Genomic DNA, 16,170 nt, shown 5'->3' with positions numbered 1-16,170 from the left:
CAGTGTTCGGAACCGTACGATAATTATCGTACACATACGATAATTTCATGTCTACGTACGATGTACGATATCATATTATTATCGTACGCAGATTGTACGATAATTTTCATGCATTCAAAATTTATTTTATTCTTACCCTCTCAGACAATATCACGAAGACTTTTTTTTATTCGCGAATATTTTTTTTTCTTTTTGCTCACAGCGCTATAAACATTTTTGTTATACGCAGTGTTAAATTTAGAAGAACGTGCCTGCAACAAAAGAACGTTATCATGCTAGTATGTAGGTTTTTCCTCGGCAGGTAACATCCCTTCGTGTTGGTCACCAGATGGGTTGATGGTCTTCCCATCCACAATTTTGTGATTGTAGTCATGTAGTCACTAACCATAGCCTAAGGTCAAAAAACCCCACTAACATACCTCCACCCCTTATATCTTGTTATATTTAAGTATTTTTCTATCTATTATTGATTTTTAATTTAAAGGGTGGGGGTAATTCAGATCTGTCTTTTTACACGATTAATACGAGTAATTTACTAATTATAGTGATTATTTTGAAAAGTACGATAATTTTGCTCCATATACGATAATTCTACGCTACAGGTACGATAGCTTCCTCGCTTCAGGTTGTGAACACTGGTACTAAGGCACCCGTGGACCCCCCCTTGTTGCGCCCCTGAATACAACGAAAAAACTTTACAAAGAAGGCAAGCAATAGGAAAGTATCGGAAACAGATAAACGGTACGCCGCGCTGCCCGTCGTCTCGATCGAACGAACAGGAAAGAAAAAAAGCAAGAGAGCACGGTTGAAAGACGAAACGCAAGTTGTTACTTGTTCGGCCAAGATAAGGGGGTAAAATTAAATGGCCTAGAAAATATAGCGTTTTATGAGTTGCGCAGGCATGAATAACAGATGTACCTTAACGAAACAGCTCCTCCATTGTCGTTGATTTGCTGCATTACAACAGCGCCGGCGGACGACCGTAAAAATGTTTACAGTCATTTTATCGCTCCACAAACTACACACGTTCATACTGAAGACAAACTAAAAAACATACCAAAAAACGAGTCGAATTACTTTTTTCCAGAGGTGCTTTTGATCTCGTTAAAAACAAGATCTATCGTTCAATTCATTTTCAGTAGGTACCTACTTATCAAACGCAGTGACGCCCATGTATTAAATTTTGATGGAGGAAGAAGGAGGGAAACAGAAGTTGGAGGTTGTTAAAACTACATAAAGAATTCAATTTATAAACGTAAGCAATTTCATCATCAAATCATCATCATCATCATCATAAGGTCATCAGTCCTAAGACTGGTTGGACACGCACCTCCACTCCTTCCTATCCTGCACTAATCGTCTCATTTCCCTAAAACTAGAACAACCCACATCCTTAACTATTTACGAACAGTAATCTAATCTAGGTCTACCTCTACTCCTCTTAACACCTGTTTCTGCCTCTAACCTAACAAGTCCTTCATACCTGAGAAGGTGCCCTACCAACCTATCTCGCCTATTTCTTACTGACATCTATAGTGTCCTCTGTTATCTTATTCTTTCTAATACCTCTTCATTTCTAACCTTCTCTATCCACGGTATTCTCATCATTCGCCGGTAATACCACATTTCGAACGCTTTTAACTTTTTCTTTTCCACCCCGCCCACCGTCCATGTTACGCACCCGTACATCGCCGCGCACCAAACATTCACCCCTAACAATCTTTTTCGAATTTCTAAACTAATCGTTCGAAATCTTAGAAGCGACTTCTTTTTACTGAAGGCAAATCGACCCTGCGTTATCCTCTGCTTTATATTCCTACTAGTCCTTCCGTCCTGACTTATCTGACTTCCTAGATACCTAAAATCAGCCACTTCTTCTAATTGTTCGTCTCCTATCTTTATATTCGCTCTTTCCCTACTTTTTTATACAATACTGTTTTGCCAATACCGCTTCCATTTTATTTAAAACTATCTCTAGGTCCTCCTTGCTAGATGCTATTACTACTATATCATCTGTAAATCTAATCATGTTAATCTTTTGCCCCTGTATGTCTATCCCTACATTTGTACTGTCTTTAATGATGTTGTTCGTGTCTTCGATGTATAGATTAGAAAGTAGCGGTGACAGTGTGCATCCCTGTTTGAGTTCCTTCCTAAAATTTACTTCTGTACGTTGCTGCCCCACCTCTATAATTGCCTGTAGCTCTTTATACAAACTAAATATCACTCTTCTATCTCTGTAACTCATCCCTACAATTTAAGTATATTTAACATCTTGTCCCATTTAACATTCTCGAAAGCTTTTTCTAAATCTACAAATCCTACGTACGTGCTCTTTCCTTTCTCTATCGTTTTCTCTATTGTTACCCTAAAGCTAGAATGGCCTCCCGCGTTCCTCTATTTCTTCTAAACCCCAATTGATCTTCCCCTAATAGTTCTTCCGCCCTTTTTTCCACCCTCCTCTGTACAATTCTAGTTAAGATTTTTGACGCATGGGAAGTTAAGAAGGGGAGTGTTCTAATGTCTCGCACCTATCAGCACCTCTCTTTTTAGATATAGTTACTCCCATGTTCCGTTTATAATCCTCCAGGACTTTCCCCGTCTCGCAAATGTTACTAGCTCGCTTAAACATACGCTCTCTAACCTCTTGCCCTGTATGTTTTAAAATTTCCGTCTGCATTCCATCTACATCTGGTGCTTTATCCTTTTCTTTAAATTTTTTAATGCTACATCGAACTCTTCTCTCATTATGGGATAAATTAGTTCAAAACAATTTAATAGCCATGAAATACATATGCTTTCGAAAAAGTTGCTGATCGTTACATACATATTTCAAAATAAAATTCGTCCATCAATAATTTTATAGAAATTAATGTCAACAACAACATTATAAGTATGCAATATAGCGATATAATTCAATTCAATTTTGTTTGGCCCATCATTGGTCGAATGTAATTTTTAAAACGTTTGTGTTTAAGAATTTCGTTCAATCCTGCGCGAAGAACCGAAAATCCATCATAAATAATCGAACGAATTTAAAAAACCAGTGCAATACTACTGATTTCAAAACTTTTTTCTAGTAAAAATTCGACATTGTTTCCATCCTGCAATGTTGCAGGAGTATTTCTATAAATTAATATCTTTAACATTTTTACTCACTCCGAAGGTACAATAGAATCAATACTCTAAATAAGTGGTGACAGCATGCTGCTTCCGTGATTTTCTTGTGCGGCTTTCAAGATTGATACTATTAATTGTATTAATTAATATTTAAGTCAGAGCACTTTAAATATTAACAGAAATATACAAAAACAATAATTTCACGAAACACATTTATTAAATGTGGCCTCTAATGGTAAAAACGTTCCCTACCTCTGCTCTAAAGTATAAAATAGCAAAATTTCTTCAAATTCTATCCAGTATTTGTTTGTGTAAACTTGTGACATAAATGATTCTATCATATTATTGTCAATGTGCGTAAAAAAGCGTAAGGTGGTCAATACTGAGTTGCCAAAATTACATTAGTAACAATAAGGCCACTGTCTCTAGCACCTACATTCCGAATTTTTTCTAGAGCAAGTCCAGTCCTTATAAATAGTTGCCACGAAGTCTGAAAAAACAGTTTTAAGTCCACTTACGAGCCAACAGAAAGCGAAATAAGAAGAACGAAAAAGCGAATAAATTAGTTAGTAGTTCAAAAGGTATTTGATTACGCGACATTATTTTGTAATATAATATTCAATATAATTTTATAGCTATTGATCTGTAAATGTATTAGGTCAATAAAACGCGTATGGTGGTTACTGTAACAACTTTTCATTAAATACAGATCTGAAGCTACAAACGCAGAATCATCATTACCATTTAAATGATGATGCACCCCAAGTAATAAGGAATAAGTAGATAAGTTTTTCACTCACTTCAAGGTGTTACTTAACGCATCTAAATCTAAAAATAATTTTACTACTATTTTATATGTTAATCTAACAGCTTAGGGTTACAGGTCATATAATCGACCAAATGCACTAACGTAGGCTTATCATAGTTTTATCCATGCCGAAAATACGAATCAGTATTAGGTATTACCCTATAACCATAAAATTTTTTTCAAAGCCAGCAACACTTCCTTCTCATATAGATAAATATTATACTTCTCTTATCGAATATGTTTCTTTGTATTTGACCCATTCTAAAAGTATGAAAAACCTCGAAAAAGAAACTATTACACACTTAACCTTGAAAATGTTCTCTGAAAAATGCTTCAGATTCGGGCTTGAAGGTCGTAGTCCTTCTATATAGTTGTACTGATCGTGGGTCTCGCTACATTCCCTAAGGATACCAACCACAGCACTTAATGAAAAGTCAGATAAAGGACTCCATCGTTGTTCTTACCGAAGGAGAAACAATCCTAAACCACGTCAGGACCTTCAAGCCCAAAAATTAAACTTTATTCGGATATCGCAGGCCGTAAAATCCTAACTCCTTTTCTTAATTCTCATCAGATACAGTCTTAATATATATTTATCACTGACTAAACCGCTGTTACTCCTTAATCAGTAACAGCAAGCTGATACAGTATCAAGTTATTGGCGGCATATCGCCATCTACTAATATTCACTGCGAACTTTTCAAACATTTCAAGTTTTACAGTCAGCAGCAAATACCAGTAGATGACGTGGCGGTACACTGGCAACCATAAAGTTAACCCTGCGGTATACTTTTAACATTAATAAATTGAAACCTAGGTATTACGGAAACAGTAGAAAATATTCTTCCCCTTTATCATTATTTGTAAAAAACAATGATTATCCCTTTTATATCTCTACTGGCATAACTTAATTAATTAAAATAGTAAAATGATACAGAGTTCTAAGACACGAGTACATATAATTTAACTAATTTCCTTAAAAGGCCTCTAGCTCTTATTAAAGCATCACAGAGTACTTTTCGATTAAGTTAAAATCGATAAAACCATAATGATCGCTTTTAAGGCAGAATGTTAACGAGGAACGACCCTATACATACATCATTGTTGTAATAAGATCCTTTAAGTGTCCGTAACTGATGTACCTTTTGTGAGCTGATGTTGACCTCAGTTACAGTATCGATTCGTTTTTATAAATGTCATTTAATAAACCTCAAAATGCTAGAAAACCATACGTTTATTACGAAATTACAAGAAATAGGTTATTTCCATTTCAATTTTTAAAACTGATATAAAACTATCAAATGGGCAAGTTTCAATTTAAAATTCAAACAGCCAACCAAAAGCTGCCTTAGTTTCTACTAGGGAAATAAAGCGAATTTTCTCTGGCAATTGAGAGAATAGAATTCATTTTTTGACAATTTTTAATTATAATTGCATTTTGAGTAACATTTCAGTAAATCGGACCTACTGAACACTATTCAGAAAGACTAAAGATAGGAGTAGAAACTGCACGGCGCGAATCATAAGGGCATCACTAAGTAGTCTTAGGCAGTTCGCTGCGCAGCATGGCAACGCGCACCGATAGTTTTCATAGGCAGTTCCCTAAGCAGTATAACAGTACGCATCCGGTTAGGCGTCTAAACAATGATATTTTATTTACGCATTTTTTGACAACTGACAATACCGAAAACTAATTGATGAGCAGTCGTCATCTTGCATTTTCTTTCCTTTAGTAGTCTTTGCTGTTTTCTGCAGAATGGTCTCAGGATTATGAACCAATCACTATACTTCGCTGATATATCTTTTCCATTTTGCTCCACGGTCTACGGTTTACAGTCGTGGATTTTAGTGAAGCAACCACCTAAAAACTAACACCATTTGAGATGTGGTTGTACCGCAAAAAGCTGAGAAATATCACGGGTAGATCATAAGGTGAAGAAGTTCTTCAAAGAATGAACAAACACTGAAAGCTTCTACAGCGGTCATTACAAAGAAAAATTCTCGGACGCAGAAAATCTGATGATTAAAAACTTGGAACATGGTTTTCGGTATCTACCACTGGAGTTTTCCGTACCACAGTGGATAAATCTACAATAGTAAGGATGATTGTCAACATCCGGACTGGATGGACACTACTATTACAAGATAAGCCTTAATACGTCTCAGATCCATGACTTCCACTCATTATCATAAAGTCGTTAGTCCTAAGACTGGTTGAACATGCACCTCCGCTCTTTCCTGTCATGAGCTAATCTTCGCATTTTCTTAAAACTAGAACATTCCACATTCCTAACTATTTGTGAACAGTAATCTAACCTAGGTCTACCTCTACTATGTCTGAGAAGGTGCCCTAACAACCTATCTTGTTTATTTCTTATTAACTTCCATAGCGCCCTCTGTTCTCCTGTTCTATACCTCCTCGTTTTTGACCTTCCTGTCCGTATTATTCGCCAGTAACACCACATTTCTAACGCTTCTAACCTTCTAAATTTTTTTCTAAATTAACTATTCGCAAATATAAAAGTAACTTCTTCTTGTTGAACGCAACCCGAACCTGCGCTATCTACTGCTCCTGTCATCCTGAGTTATCTGATTTCCTAGATGTCGAAAATCAGTCACTTCTTCTAATTTTTCGTCTCCTATCTTTATATTCATTCTTTCCCTACTTCTTCTTCCCTTGCATACCAGTATTTTTGTTTTACTTTTATTTATTTTTATACTATACTGTTTGTCAATACCACTTCCATTTTATTTAAGACTATCTAACTCCTCCTTACTAGACGCTGCTACTGCTATATCATCTTTAAATCTAAGCATACTAAACTTTCACCCCTGTATATCTACCCCTAAAGTTGTCCTGCCTTTAATGATGTTTATCGCGTCTTCGATGAATAGATTAAAACGTAAAAGCGATGAACCCTGCATTACGAACATATTTTTGAGATGAGCTCGAAACAGTCCAAAAATGATCAACATTTATTGGGATTGCCCCAAAGTGCCTACATGTACAAAAGTAACCAACCAGTCCGAAATTAAAACTGTTTAATATTAATTTCATTTCGCAAATGTTAGGTTAGGTAATCTCCCAAACGATTTTTTTCTTTTAGAAAAGTCATGATTTAATTCGGTCCGATCTAATCCATGGCTGAAGTCCATTTCATGAGAAAATACGGCCCAAAAGTGGCCAAATAAATGCCAACAGTTAGTCATTTCCGTTGTGAAATCGATTTTAAACCTCTGGTCTAATATTAAACCGTTCGAATTCCATCGGTTTCAATTCAACAATGCCAAACGGCCGTGCGTGTAATCAAATGAAATGATAGCTTACGATGCACCTGTTTTCAAAGGCTGCAATTACTATAAATCGAACGTAAATCGGACCGGTTTGGCGCTTAACGTGCAATAAAATCAAACCACGATCTTGGACATAAAGAAAGCTTTATGTTCATTTTTTTTTATTTCCGTTGGAGGACATTCAGTCTACGGATCGATTAATTGCGCGAGATTTCTCAATTTCATGACTTTTACTAACTGCTTAACAGTAACAAGTTTATTCGACTCAACAATTCTAAGTGTCAAGTAGTGATAATCAAACCAAGACCAAAACTGTCTCAGCTTATTCAGTCTTGGTCTTGGTCTTGCTCATTTAATTTGAAACTTACGTTTTTTTTATAATTCTCCTAGGCAAGAATTTTCCCATTACCTGAACAATAGTTGTCTTAAATGCATAAATTTTCTGTCATACACGGGAGCTTGTCAAGTTTTTTAAAGAAGACTTACACCGAAGACATTTTTGTTGATCTCTTTTTTCAAACAGTGGTAAAGTTTCTTTTTAGGTAAAGGTCTAGATGATGGCCCCCACGCCCGATGGGGGAGGATCGAAAGAGGAGGTCTCCCCCACCACTGTACCATAAAAAGTTCGTGGCGGTCTCACCCCGATAAAAAGTTATGGGGGTTCAAAGTTAATAAATATGCCAATTTTTATACATTTCTAGGCATGTAAATATTTATATAGTCATTGTTAAACAATATTCAAAGGTAAAACTAATGAAAAATACATAAAAATATTGAGAAAGTTATATAAAACCTTATTTAAATAGCTTAATCAATAGGGTAGGTTAGGTTAGGTTATCGGGTTTTGTTCAAGTGACCATCCTCTTTCGATCCCCCACCTCCACACGCTTGAAAATAATTATTTTATTGAATTTTATTTGAATTATAGTGTATGAAAATTGTCAAAATAATCAAGACCGCCGGGAATTTTTTATGTGGTTTTACTCAGGTAACCACCTTCTTTCGATCTCCCATACCCCCACCCCCTAAGGGCTATTATCTAACCCCCAATAACTTTTTATGGGGGTGAGACCGCCACGAACTTTTTATGGTACAGTGGTGAGGGAGACCTCCTCTTTCGATCCCACCCAGCCCGAAAGGAGTGGGGGTCATCATCTAGACAATTACCAAAGAATATATTAGATTTGCTTCAAATATCTTAACTCATAAAAATTTGACTGAAGGTAATAATTTTTCTTTTAGTCTTGCGTATTTGGTTTTAGTCTAGGTCTTGTTTGTTTAGTCTCACTCTTAATCTTGTTACTATAGACAGTCTTGGTCTGAAAATACAGCTGATAAAATGGGTTAGAAATAAGAATGAATTGGAAAAACTAAAAAGCTTTAATTTTTAAATTTTTTTGTTCACCTTTTTGTCAATAATTTAGCAAGAATGATCTTTAGTTTACACAACAAATATCATGTTGACAATTTGTTACACAAGATTCCAATAAATAGTCGGCCTAGCATATTTCTTATTGACATAAATGCATGGCTAGAAACAAATATGACATACAATAAATAATCTGAATACAGATTTTGGCAATAACAACAGAATTTGTGCATGAAATACTGTACAATCAATCCTATGAGAGAAATGTTTCCGCGATAAAATTTCATTGTTATTATTGATATATCTTTTCCATTTTGCTCCACGGTCTACGGTTTACAGTCGTGGATTTTAGTGAAGCAACCACCTAAAAACGGTGACAGCATGCTGCTTCCGTGATTTTCTTGTGCGGCTTTCAAGATTGATACTATTAATTGTATTAATTAATATTTAAGTCAGAGCACTTTAAATATTAACAGAAATATACAAAAACAATAATTTCACGAAACACATTTATTAAATGTGGCCTCTAATGGTAAAAACGTTCCCTACCTCTGCTCTAAAGTATAAAATAGCAAAATTTCTTCAAATTCTATCCAGTATTTGTTTGTGTAAACTTGTGACATAAATGATTCTATCATATTATTGTCAATGTGCGTAAAAAAGCGTAAGGTGGTCAATACTGAGTTGCCAAAATTACATTAGTAACAATAAGGCCACTGTCTCGAGCACCTACATTCCGAATTTTTTCTAGAGCAAGTCCAGTCCTTATAAATAGTTGCCACGAAGTCTGAAAAAACAGTTTTAAGTCCACTTACGAGCCAACAGAAAGCGAAATAAGAAGAACGAAAAAGCGAATAAATTAGTTAGTAGTTCAAAAGGTATTTGATTACGCGACATTATTTTGTAATATAATATTCAATATAATTTTATAGCTATTGATCTGTAAATGTATTAGGTCAATAAAACGCGTATGGTGGTTACTGTAACAACTTTTCATTAAATACAGATCTGAAGCTACAAACGCAGAATCATCATTACCATTTAAATGATGATGCACCCCAAGTAATAAGGAATAAGTAGATAAGTTTTTCACTCACTTCAAGGTGTTACTTAACGCATCTAAATCTAAAAATAATTTTACTACTATTTTATATGTTAATCTAACAGCTTAGGGTTACAGGTCATATAATCGACCAAATGCACTAACGTAGGCTTATCATAGTTTTATCCATGCCGAAAATACGAATCAGTATTAGGTATTACCCTATAACCATAAAATTTTTTTCAAAGCCAGCAACACTTCCTTCTCATATAGATAAATATTATACTTCTCTTATCGAATATGTTTCTTTGTATTTGACCCATTCTAAAAGTATGAAAAACCTCGAAAAAGAAACTATTACACACTTAACCTTGAAAATGTTCTCTGAAAAATGCTTCAGATTCGGGCTTGAAGGTCGTAGTCCTTCTATATAGTTGTACTGATCGTGGGTCTCGCTACATNTTAAGTTGAAACAAATACTAGAACAAGCGGAGGAAAAATATTGTTTTTATATTTTTGAAACACTTCTTTTGTTTATTCCAATTATGACCAAAAATATTATTGTAAGAGTCTGATTACGTAAGAAACTCATACTATAAGTTAAGTTTAATGTATAGATATAATTTTTGTTTCGATAGCGTTTAAAAATTATCTGTTTAAAATCGGGCTATGATAAGTGCCTATATTCCTAAAAAAAGAGCCCACATCAAAGCTTTTAAAAATTATTATTTTCTTTAAGAAATTTGATCTCACTTGTTGATTTTTATGTTGATTTTCTTCTCAAATACTGTACCTATAATATTATAGGCACAATTCTTATAAACACATGTATGCATGTAATTAAGGATTTGGACAGAATTCATTTTTGGGTGGACCATCTGATTAAAAATGGTCCTATTTTCGTGAGAAATCGCTTTCGTACACTTTTAATAGTAACAATAAGTCATTTGACAGGTAATTGACAAATATCAATACTAAATTATACAACCCAACATACACTCGGCCACCCTGATACTTTTTATTAATCTAAAACAACAGCGTCGTGGCCTAATTTACTAATAATTACATTGACTAATCAAAGGGGTGTCACAGACAAAAATTGTCTGTGTAATGAGCAAAACGCACCGGCACGGACACCACACAAAATCCGTTGTACGCATAAGTTAAGTGGATGATTCCGTTCACTGATTCAATTAACGAAAGATCCATTTGTACAAGGTAGAGTATGACCTGACATGGCCGACGTGATGGCGGCAGAAAGTTGGTTGCCTACATCAAATTTCGATTATAATGCTGGCTAATCCTAATAATTTTCTTGTGTCACGCGAACTGGTTTTTCCATTTTTCAGAGATAAAACGAAACTAATTACAGAATAAAGTAATGATATTCGTATATATTCGTATTTAATGATGCCGCAACGTTAATACCGGCTTAATTTATTGCTTTCGTTCTTATTTGTCGTAATTGCTTCGCCTTGTGCCGTGCTTTTCTACGTTCTATACCTATACGTACTTTGCCTTTGATACTCTCTCTCTGCAGCCAATGTAGAAATGTAAATTTCAAAGGCCATTAACGTTAAGATATACAAATTGTAATTATTAAAACGTTTACTTCTGTTTTTGTTAATTCTGTCCAATGCAGTGACGTGACGAAGCCAGCACGAAAAAGGAGAAATACAAAAAAAGAAACTCGGCAATCGCAAAAACAAACATTAAATAAATTTCAGACAGTATTCGTTTTACAAATGAGAAAATTTTACATAACATGTAAATGACACTATAACGAACTGTTCTGAGAGGTATTCCGATGGAAAACCTAACCTAACTTAATATAAGAGGAAAGAATCTTTGCCCGGGTGAAATTTTAAGATACTAGATCAGTGATACAGAACATAACGTACCATTTTGAATCATCATCATAAGGTCGTGAGTCCTAAGACTGGTTGGACACGTACCTCCACTCTTTCCTATCCTGAGCTAAACTTCGCATTTCCCTAAAACTAGAACATCCCACATACTTAACTATTTGCGAACAGTAATCTAATCTAGGTCTAGCTCTACCCCTCCTAACTTCTGTTTCTGCCTCTTATATGTCTCTGACTAGACCTTCATACCTAGAGCCCTCTGTTCTCCTATTCTTTCCAATACCTCTTCATTTCTAAGCTTTTCTACCCACGATATCCTCATCATCCGCCTATAACACCACATTTCGAACGCTTCTAACATTTTCTTTTCCGTCGCGCCAACTATCCATGTGTCACACCTATACAACGCCACGCTCCAAACCTAACCTTTAACAACCTTTCGAATTTCTAAATTAACCGTTCGCGAGCATAGAAGTGACTTCTTTTTATTTTTTATTTGAAAATTTAATGGGTGCAGTATAAGTTTTAGCGGCTCACAATCCTCCTCCGCCCAATCACCCAATTATCTCGATATTTCCATAACCGCATTTTCTACAATTGTATACACTATATCTGTCTTATTTGTAACCTTCGCAACAGATGATATGTAGACAAGTCAGTTGTACGTAATGATTACTAATAATCTGCAATCGTTAGCATTCGATTGGCGATGTTACTACTATTACCACAAAATACAGAAATAAATTGAGTATAAAACCACCAAACAAAAATCAATGTATTCACATGCAGAATATACGGACATTAATTTTTAATCGTCTTATCCACATTATTTTTTCTCTCCTCTTTTACTATTTGTTCCAACCTCTTCTGTATTCTTCTCTCTTCCACAGTCATATCATCTTTTATATGTATAGACGTCCGCCACCCTCAGCGTTCTACTGTTTTTAACCACATGTAACTTATCAATTTTTGCCCCCAGATAACTTGTTCTTAACTTTCCATACTTCCTTTTCTTTCACCGTTAGCCTCATTTTCTTCTTTATAAATCTTTCCAATTCTCTTTTCTCTTTGTTTTCCTCCAACTCTATTCCAAAAATTCTCAGATTTTGTTATCTTTTCTCCTCCTTATTCTTTTATTTTGTTCCTCTGCTTGTTCCGTCACATGCTTTCCTATCTCCAGCTCCTCTATATTACCTACCATTTCATTTACATCTACTTTCAAGTTATTTTTTTCGGTCTTTATTCATTCCTTACAGCTGTTTATATGTTTCTATTTTTTATTCATATCTTTCCCTCTTTTCCATTTCATTCCTTTCTTCCTCCTTTAATTCACTCTCTTCTTTCCTTTTTAAATATTCTAACAGCCCCTTTGTACTATTAATTTCTCCCTTTACTCTTCTGTACAGATATTATGTCTTTGCTTGGCTTCCTGGTCTATTATTTTGTGTTTTCCTGTCAAGTCAGTGTTTTCCGCTTTTCTATTGTTAGTTTCTTCTTTCTCCTTATCTTCTATCAACATAATTCATACATTAAAAATTACCCTTTACTATCTCTCTTAATAAAATAACTTTGTGTATTAGCTTTTCTTGTCAATAATCTCCAGCTGTGCCCGAGTCGACACCTCGGTGGCCACACAAGCAGATTAACACTGAAAACTGAAGTATTATTCACTTAAAAATGCGCCAATGGAACCCATAAACCTAAAAGTTCTTTATCCTATTTACTGATTATAATGTCCTCCTTTTTACCACTCAAAAATAAAAGTTCAAATCGCCTAAAAATCACCAAAAAACCATACAATTACGCAGAGCTCGACACAAAACGTCCGCATTTCAACACAGCTGTTAAATCTTTTCTACAAAGAAGTCTTTTTTGTAGTTGATTAAATTATTTTTAAATTTCATTAGCACCTTTTCCATTTAGCATTAATAATAACTCCCTAAAACCGGTATAAAAAACTCCCTGCCTATATTTATTGTTATTATCCTAAGTTACACTGTAAAAATTTTACTAACATTAATTTTTCCAATTTTCTGACTGATACAGCATTTACTATCATTTTTTGAAAACAACGATGTAGTACAGAAAAATTCGTACAAATACCTTCAACCCTCTTTTCATATATATAATAAAGTATCTAACAGAAGCTGAAGTTTTTATGGAATGTTCGGCTTTTTTTCAATGATTTTGAGAGTTCGTTTAATTTAGAAGAAGCAAGCAATCAATATTTTCAGATAAGCGTTGTAATAAAATCATATTCCACACGTTCCCCAAATTATTCGTCTTCGTTCATGCGACATAAAAAAAAGTGCCGACAAAGAAATGAGCAATTTTTATTTTCTGTGAACATTTTCGCTTATCTGTATACATCAAGGATCTATATACAGGTATGGCAAAACCATTACCGAACATAGAAATTCACATTTGTTTATCCGCATTTTCTAGTTTTACGTCGCATAAGCGAAAATACGTAATTCCGTGTAGAATGTTTTTTCAACCACGCCTATCTAAAAATTTTATTTTCTTATTTCAAAAGTATCCTAAACTAATTGAACTGCCAAAATCTTTCAAACAAAGCGTTCTTGGTTTATGTCGAAAAAGAACGCACCATGACTATCTCTGTTGTAGTCACACAGATAAGGTGCATTGAAAACGAAACGTAAACTCTGGGAACACTAACCTACGTCTATAATACATAGACAATGGACAGGATATACTAATACGATGGATTTCATTTCTTACGACCTTGGTTATAGCGACTATTTTGCTATAGCAACATTAAATCTAAGTCCCTTGAATTTAAAGCGTACTTTAGTACAAAAATCATGTGACTATAACGACTTCGGGTGTAGCGACTATTTTTAATGAATCACCTGTAACAAATCCCTAGTAATGCCATGCAGATATAGATATGCACATTTACTGTTAAATGAAAGGCGATAAAAACTACACATACAGTCCATTTCAATTTGTTAGAATTGTGACCTTGAAGAAATCTGCGCGAAGATAGAAAGAATACACACTAGGCGTGAGCAAGACAGAAATAGTTGGAACAAGCTTGAACGAGCAGAGCTCTCGATGGGCGGTCTTATGAGATCGGCTAGAACTGTACAGTACTAGGCGAAAATGTTTAGCAATTTCTTAAAACAAAAATGTATATAAATTAACAATAGAAAACAAACAAAAGTTTTATTTAACGTTAAGTTAATTCACTTGTTATTATTTTTTGCTAAATATTTATATTTTTTTATTATCGAATTGATAACAAAATTAAAGTTAGCATCAGCTTAAAAATGTATTCTTCAAAGATTTTATCATTTTTAAGAAAGTTTTCAAACCTATTCCTCACATTGTCGACAAAAAAAATATTAAAAGCAGTCAATTCCTTTTATAACGGCGTACCGGGTGAAATGGCTTGAGACGGGCAAAATTGGTCTTGTGAAAATGCAAGACCACACCAAGACCAAACGAGCAAGACCAAAACCGAATATGCATGACCAAGACCAAATACGCAAGACTTAACGGAATCGGATAATCTATAAGTAAAACTATTTGAAGCAAATTTAATAATATACTCAAATCATTTCTTGCTTCCAAACTTCAACTGCAGAATGTAATTTATTACTTACCTAAATATTAATTGAACCGTTACTCAAAGGGAATAATAATAATTATTCCATCATGTTAGTTTCTAAAACTTAATTTGAAATTTCTTCTCATACCTTTTAAACGCGGTAATTTACAGAATAATTCATTAGTTTATAGATACGACCTCTACAAATAGTTTCACAGTCTTATTCTTTTCAAACTGATAATTCATTCTACTACTTCACTTGTAAACTTTCCGTTCTGTTTGGTTAACATCAACAATCCTTTTTTTACATTCTCTATTTCACACTTTTGTTCACACCCCTGTATTAATCCTATCGTATCAGTTCAAATTTGTTTTAATAAAGAAAACCAGTAACAATAAAATGTTATATATGTTATAAGTATTACATAATTCGACAATTATATACATTATAGTTGCCAAATTCAATTCAATTAGTAAATATATATTCGTTTGATTGCTAGTTACAGCTGAACAAATTCCTGTAGGATTATCATCACGATGAAAATTGATTTATTAACAGCCTCAAAATTAACCGACTAATTATAAGACAATTGTGGCAAATTTAGATGAACTAGCAGCAGGTGTTTTAAGATATAAATATTGACCTTCCTTTGATAGAAAGGCTATTCCTATGCATGAGCTTTTTTTCTCTTATTCGTTTCCTACTTTAATCTAAAAACATTCAGCTCTCCCTTAACAGTTCTTCTAATAATAATTTTGTTTCGAAAATACCTACTAATAATGTTGTAAGTTTTAAGTTAAAAGTGCAATTTCGAAGCCAAAAAGAAGCCCTATTTGAAATTATTTTGTTGTTATTAACGATGTAAGTGCCACATGTAAAACGGAGCACGACACTGCATTAAAGAGTCGCCTAAAATTATTACACTTCCGCTTCCGCATCTGCTTCTGTTTCCGCTTCCGCACAACTTTACTGTTTAATTTTTTCCGCTGTTTCCGTAATGACAATTCCCTTGCATCTCTAGCTATAATTAGTAAGGTACTAATAATTACCCAGCACCTCCACCACAATTTATTTATTTATTTATTTATTAATTAATA

Source organism: Agrilus planipennis, unplaced genomic scaffold (assembly GCF_000699045.2).
Source record: "Agrilus planipennis isolate EAB-ADULT unplaced genomic scaffold, Apla_2.0 scaffold175, whole genome shotgun sequence".
Classification (NCBI taxonomy): domain Eukaryota; kingdom Metazoa; phylum Arthropoda; class Insecta; order Coleoptera; family Buprestidae; genus Agrilus; species Agrilus planipennis.
The sequence above is the reverse complement of the archived record's forward strand: the minus strand, read 5'-3'. Positions refer to the sequence as shown.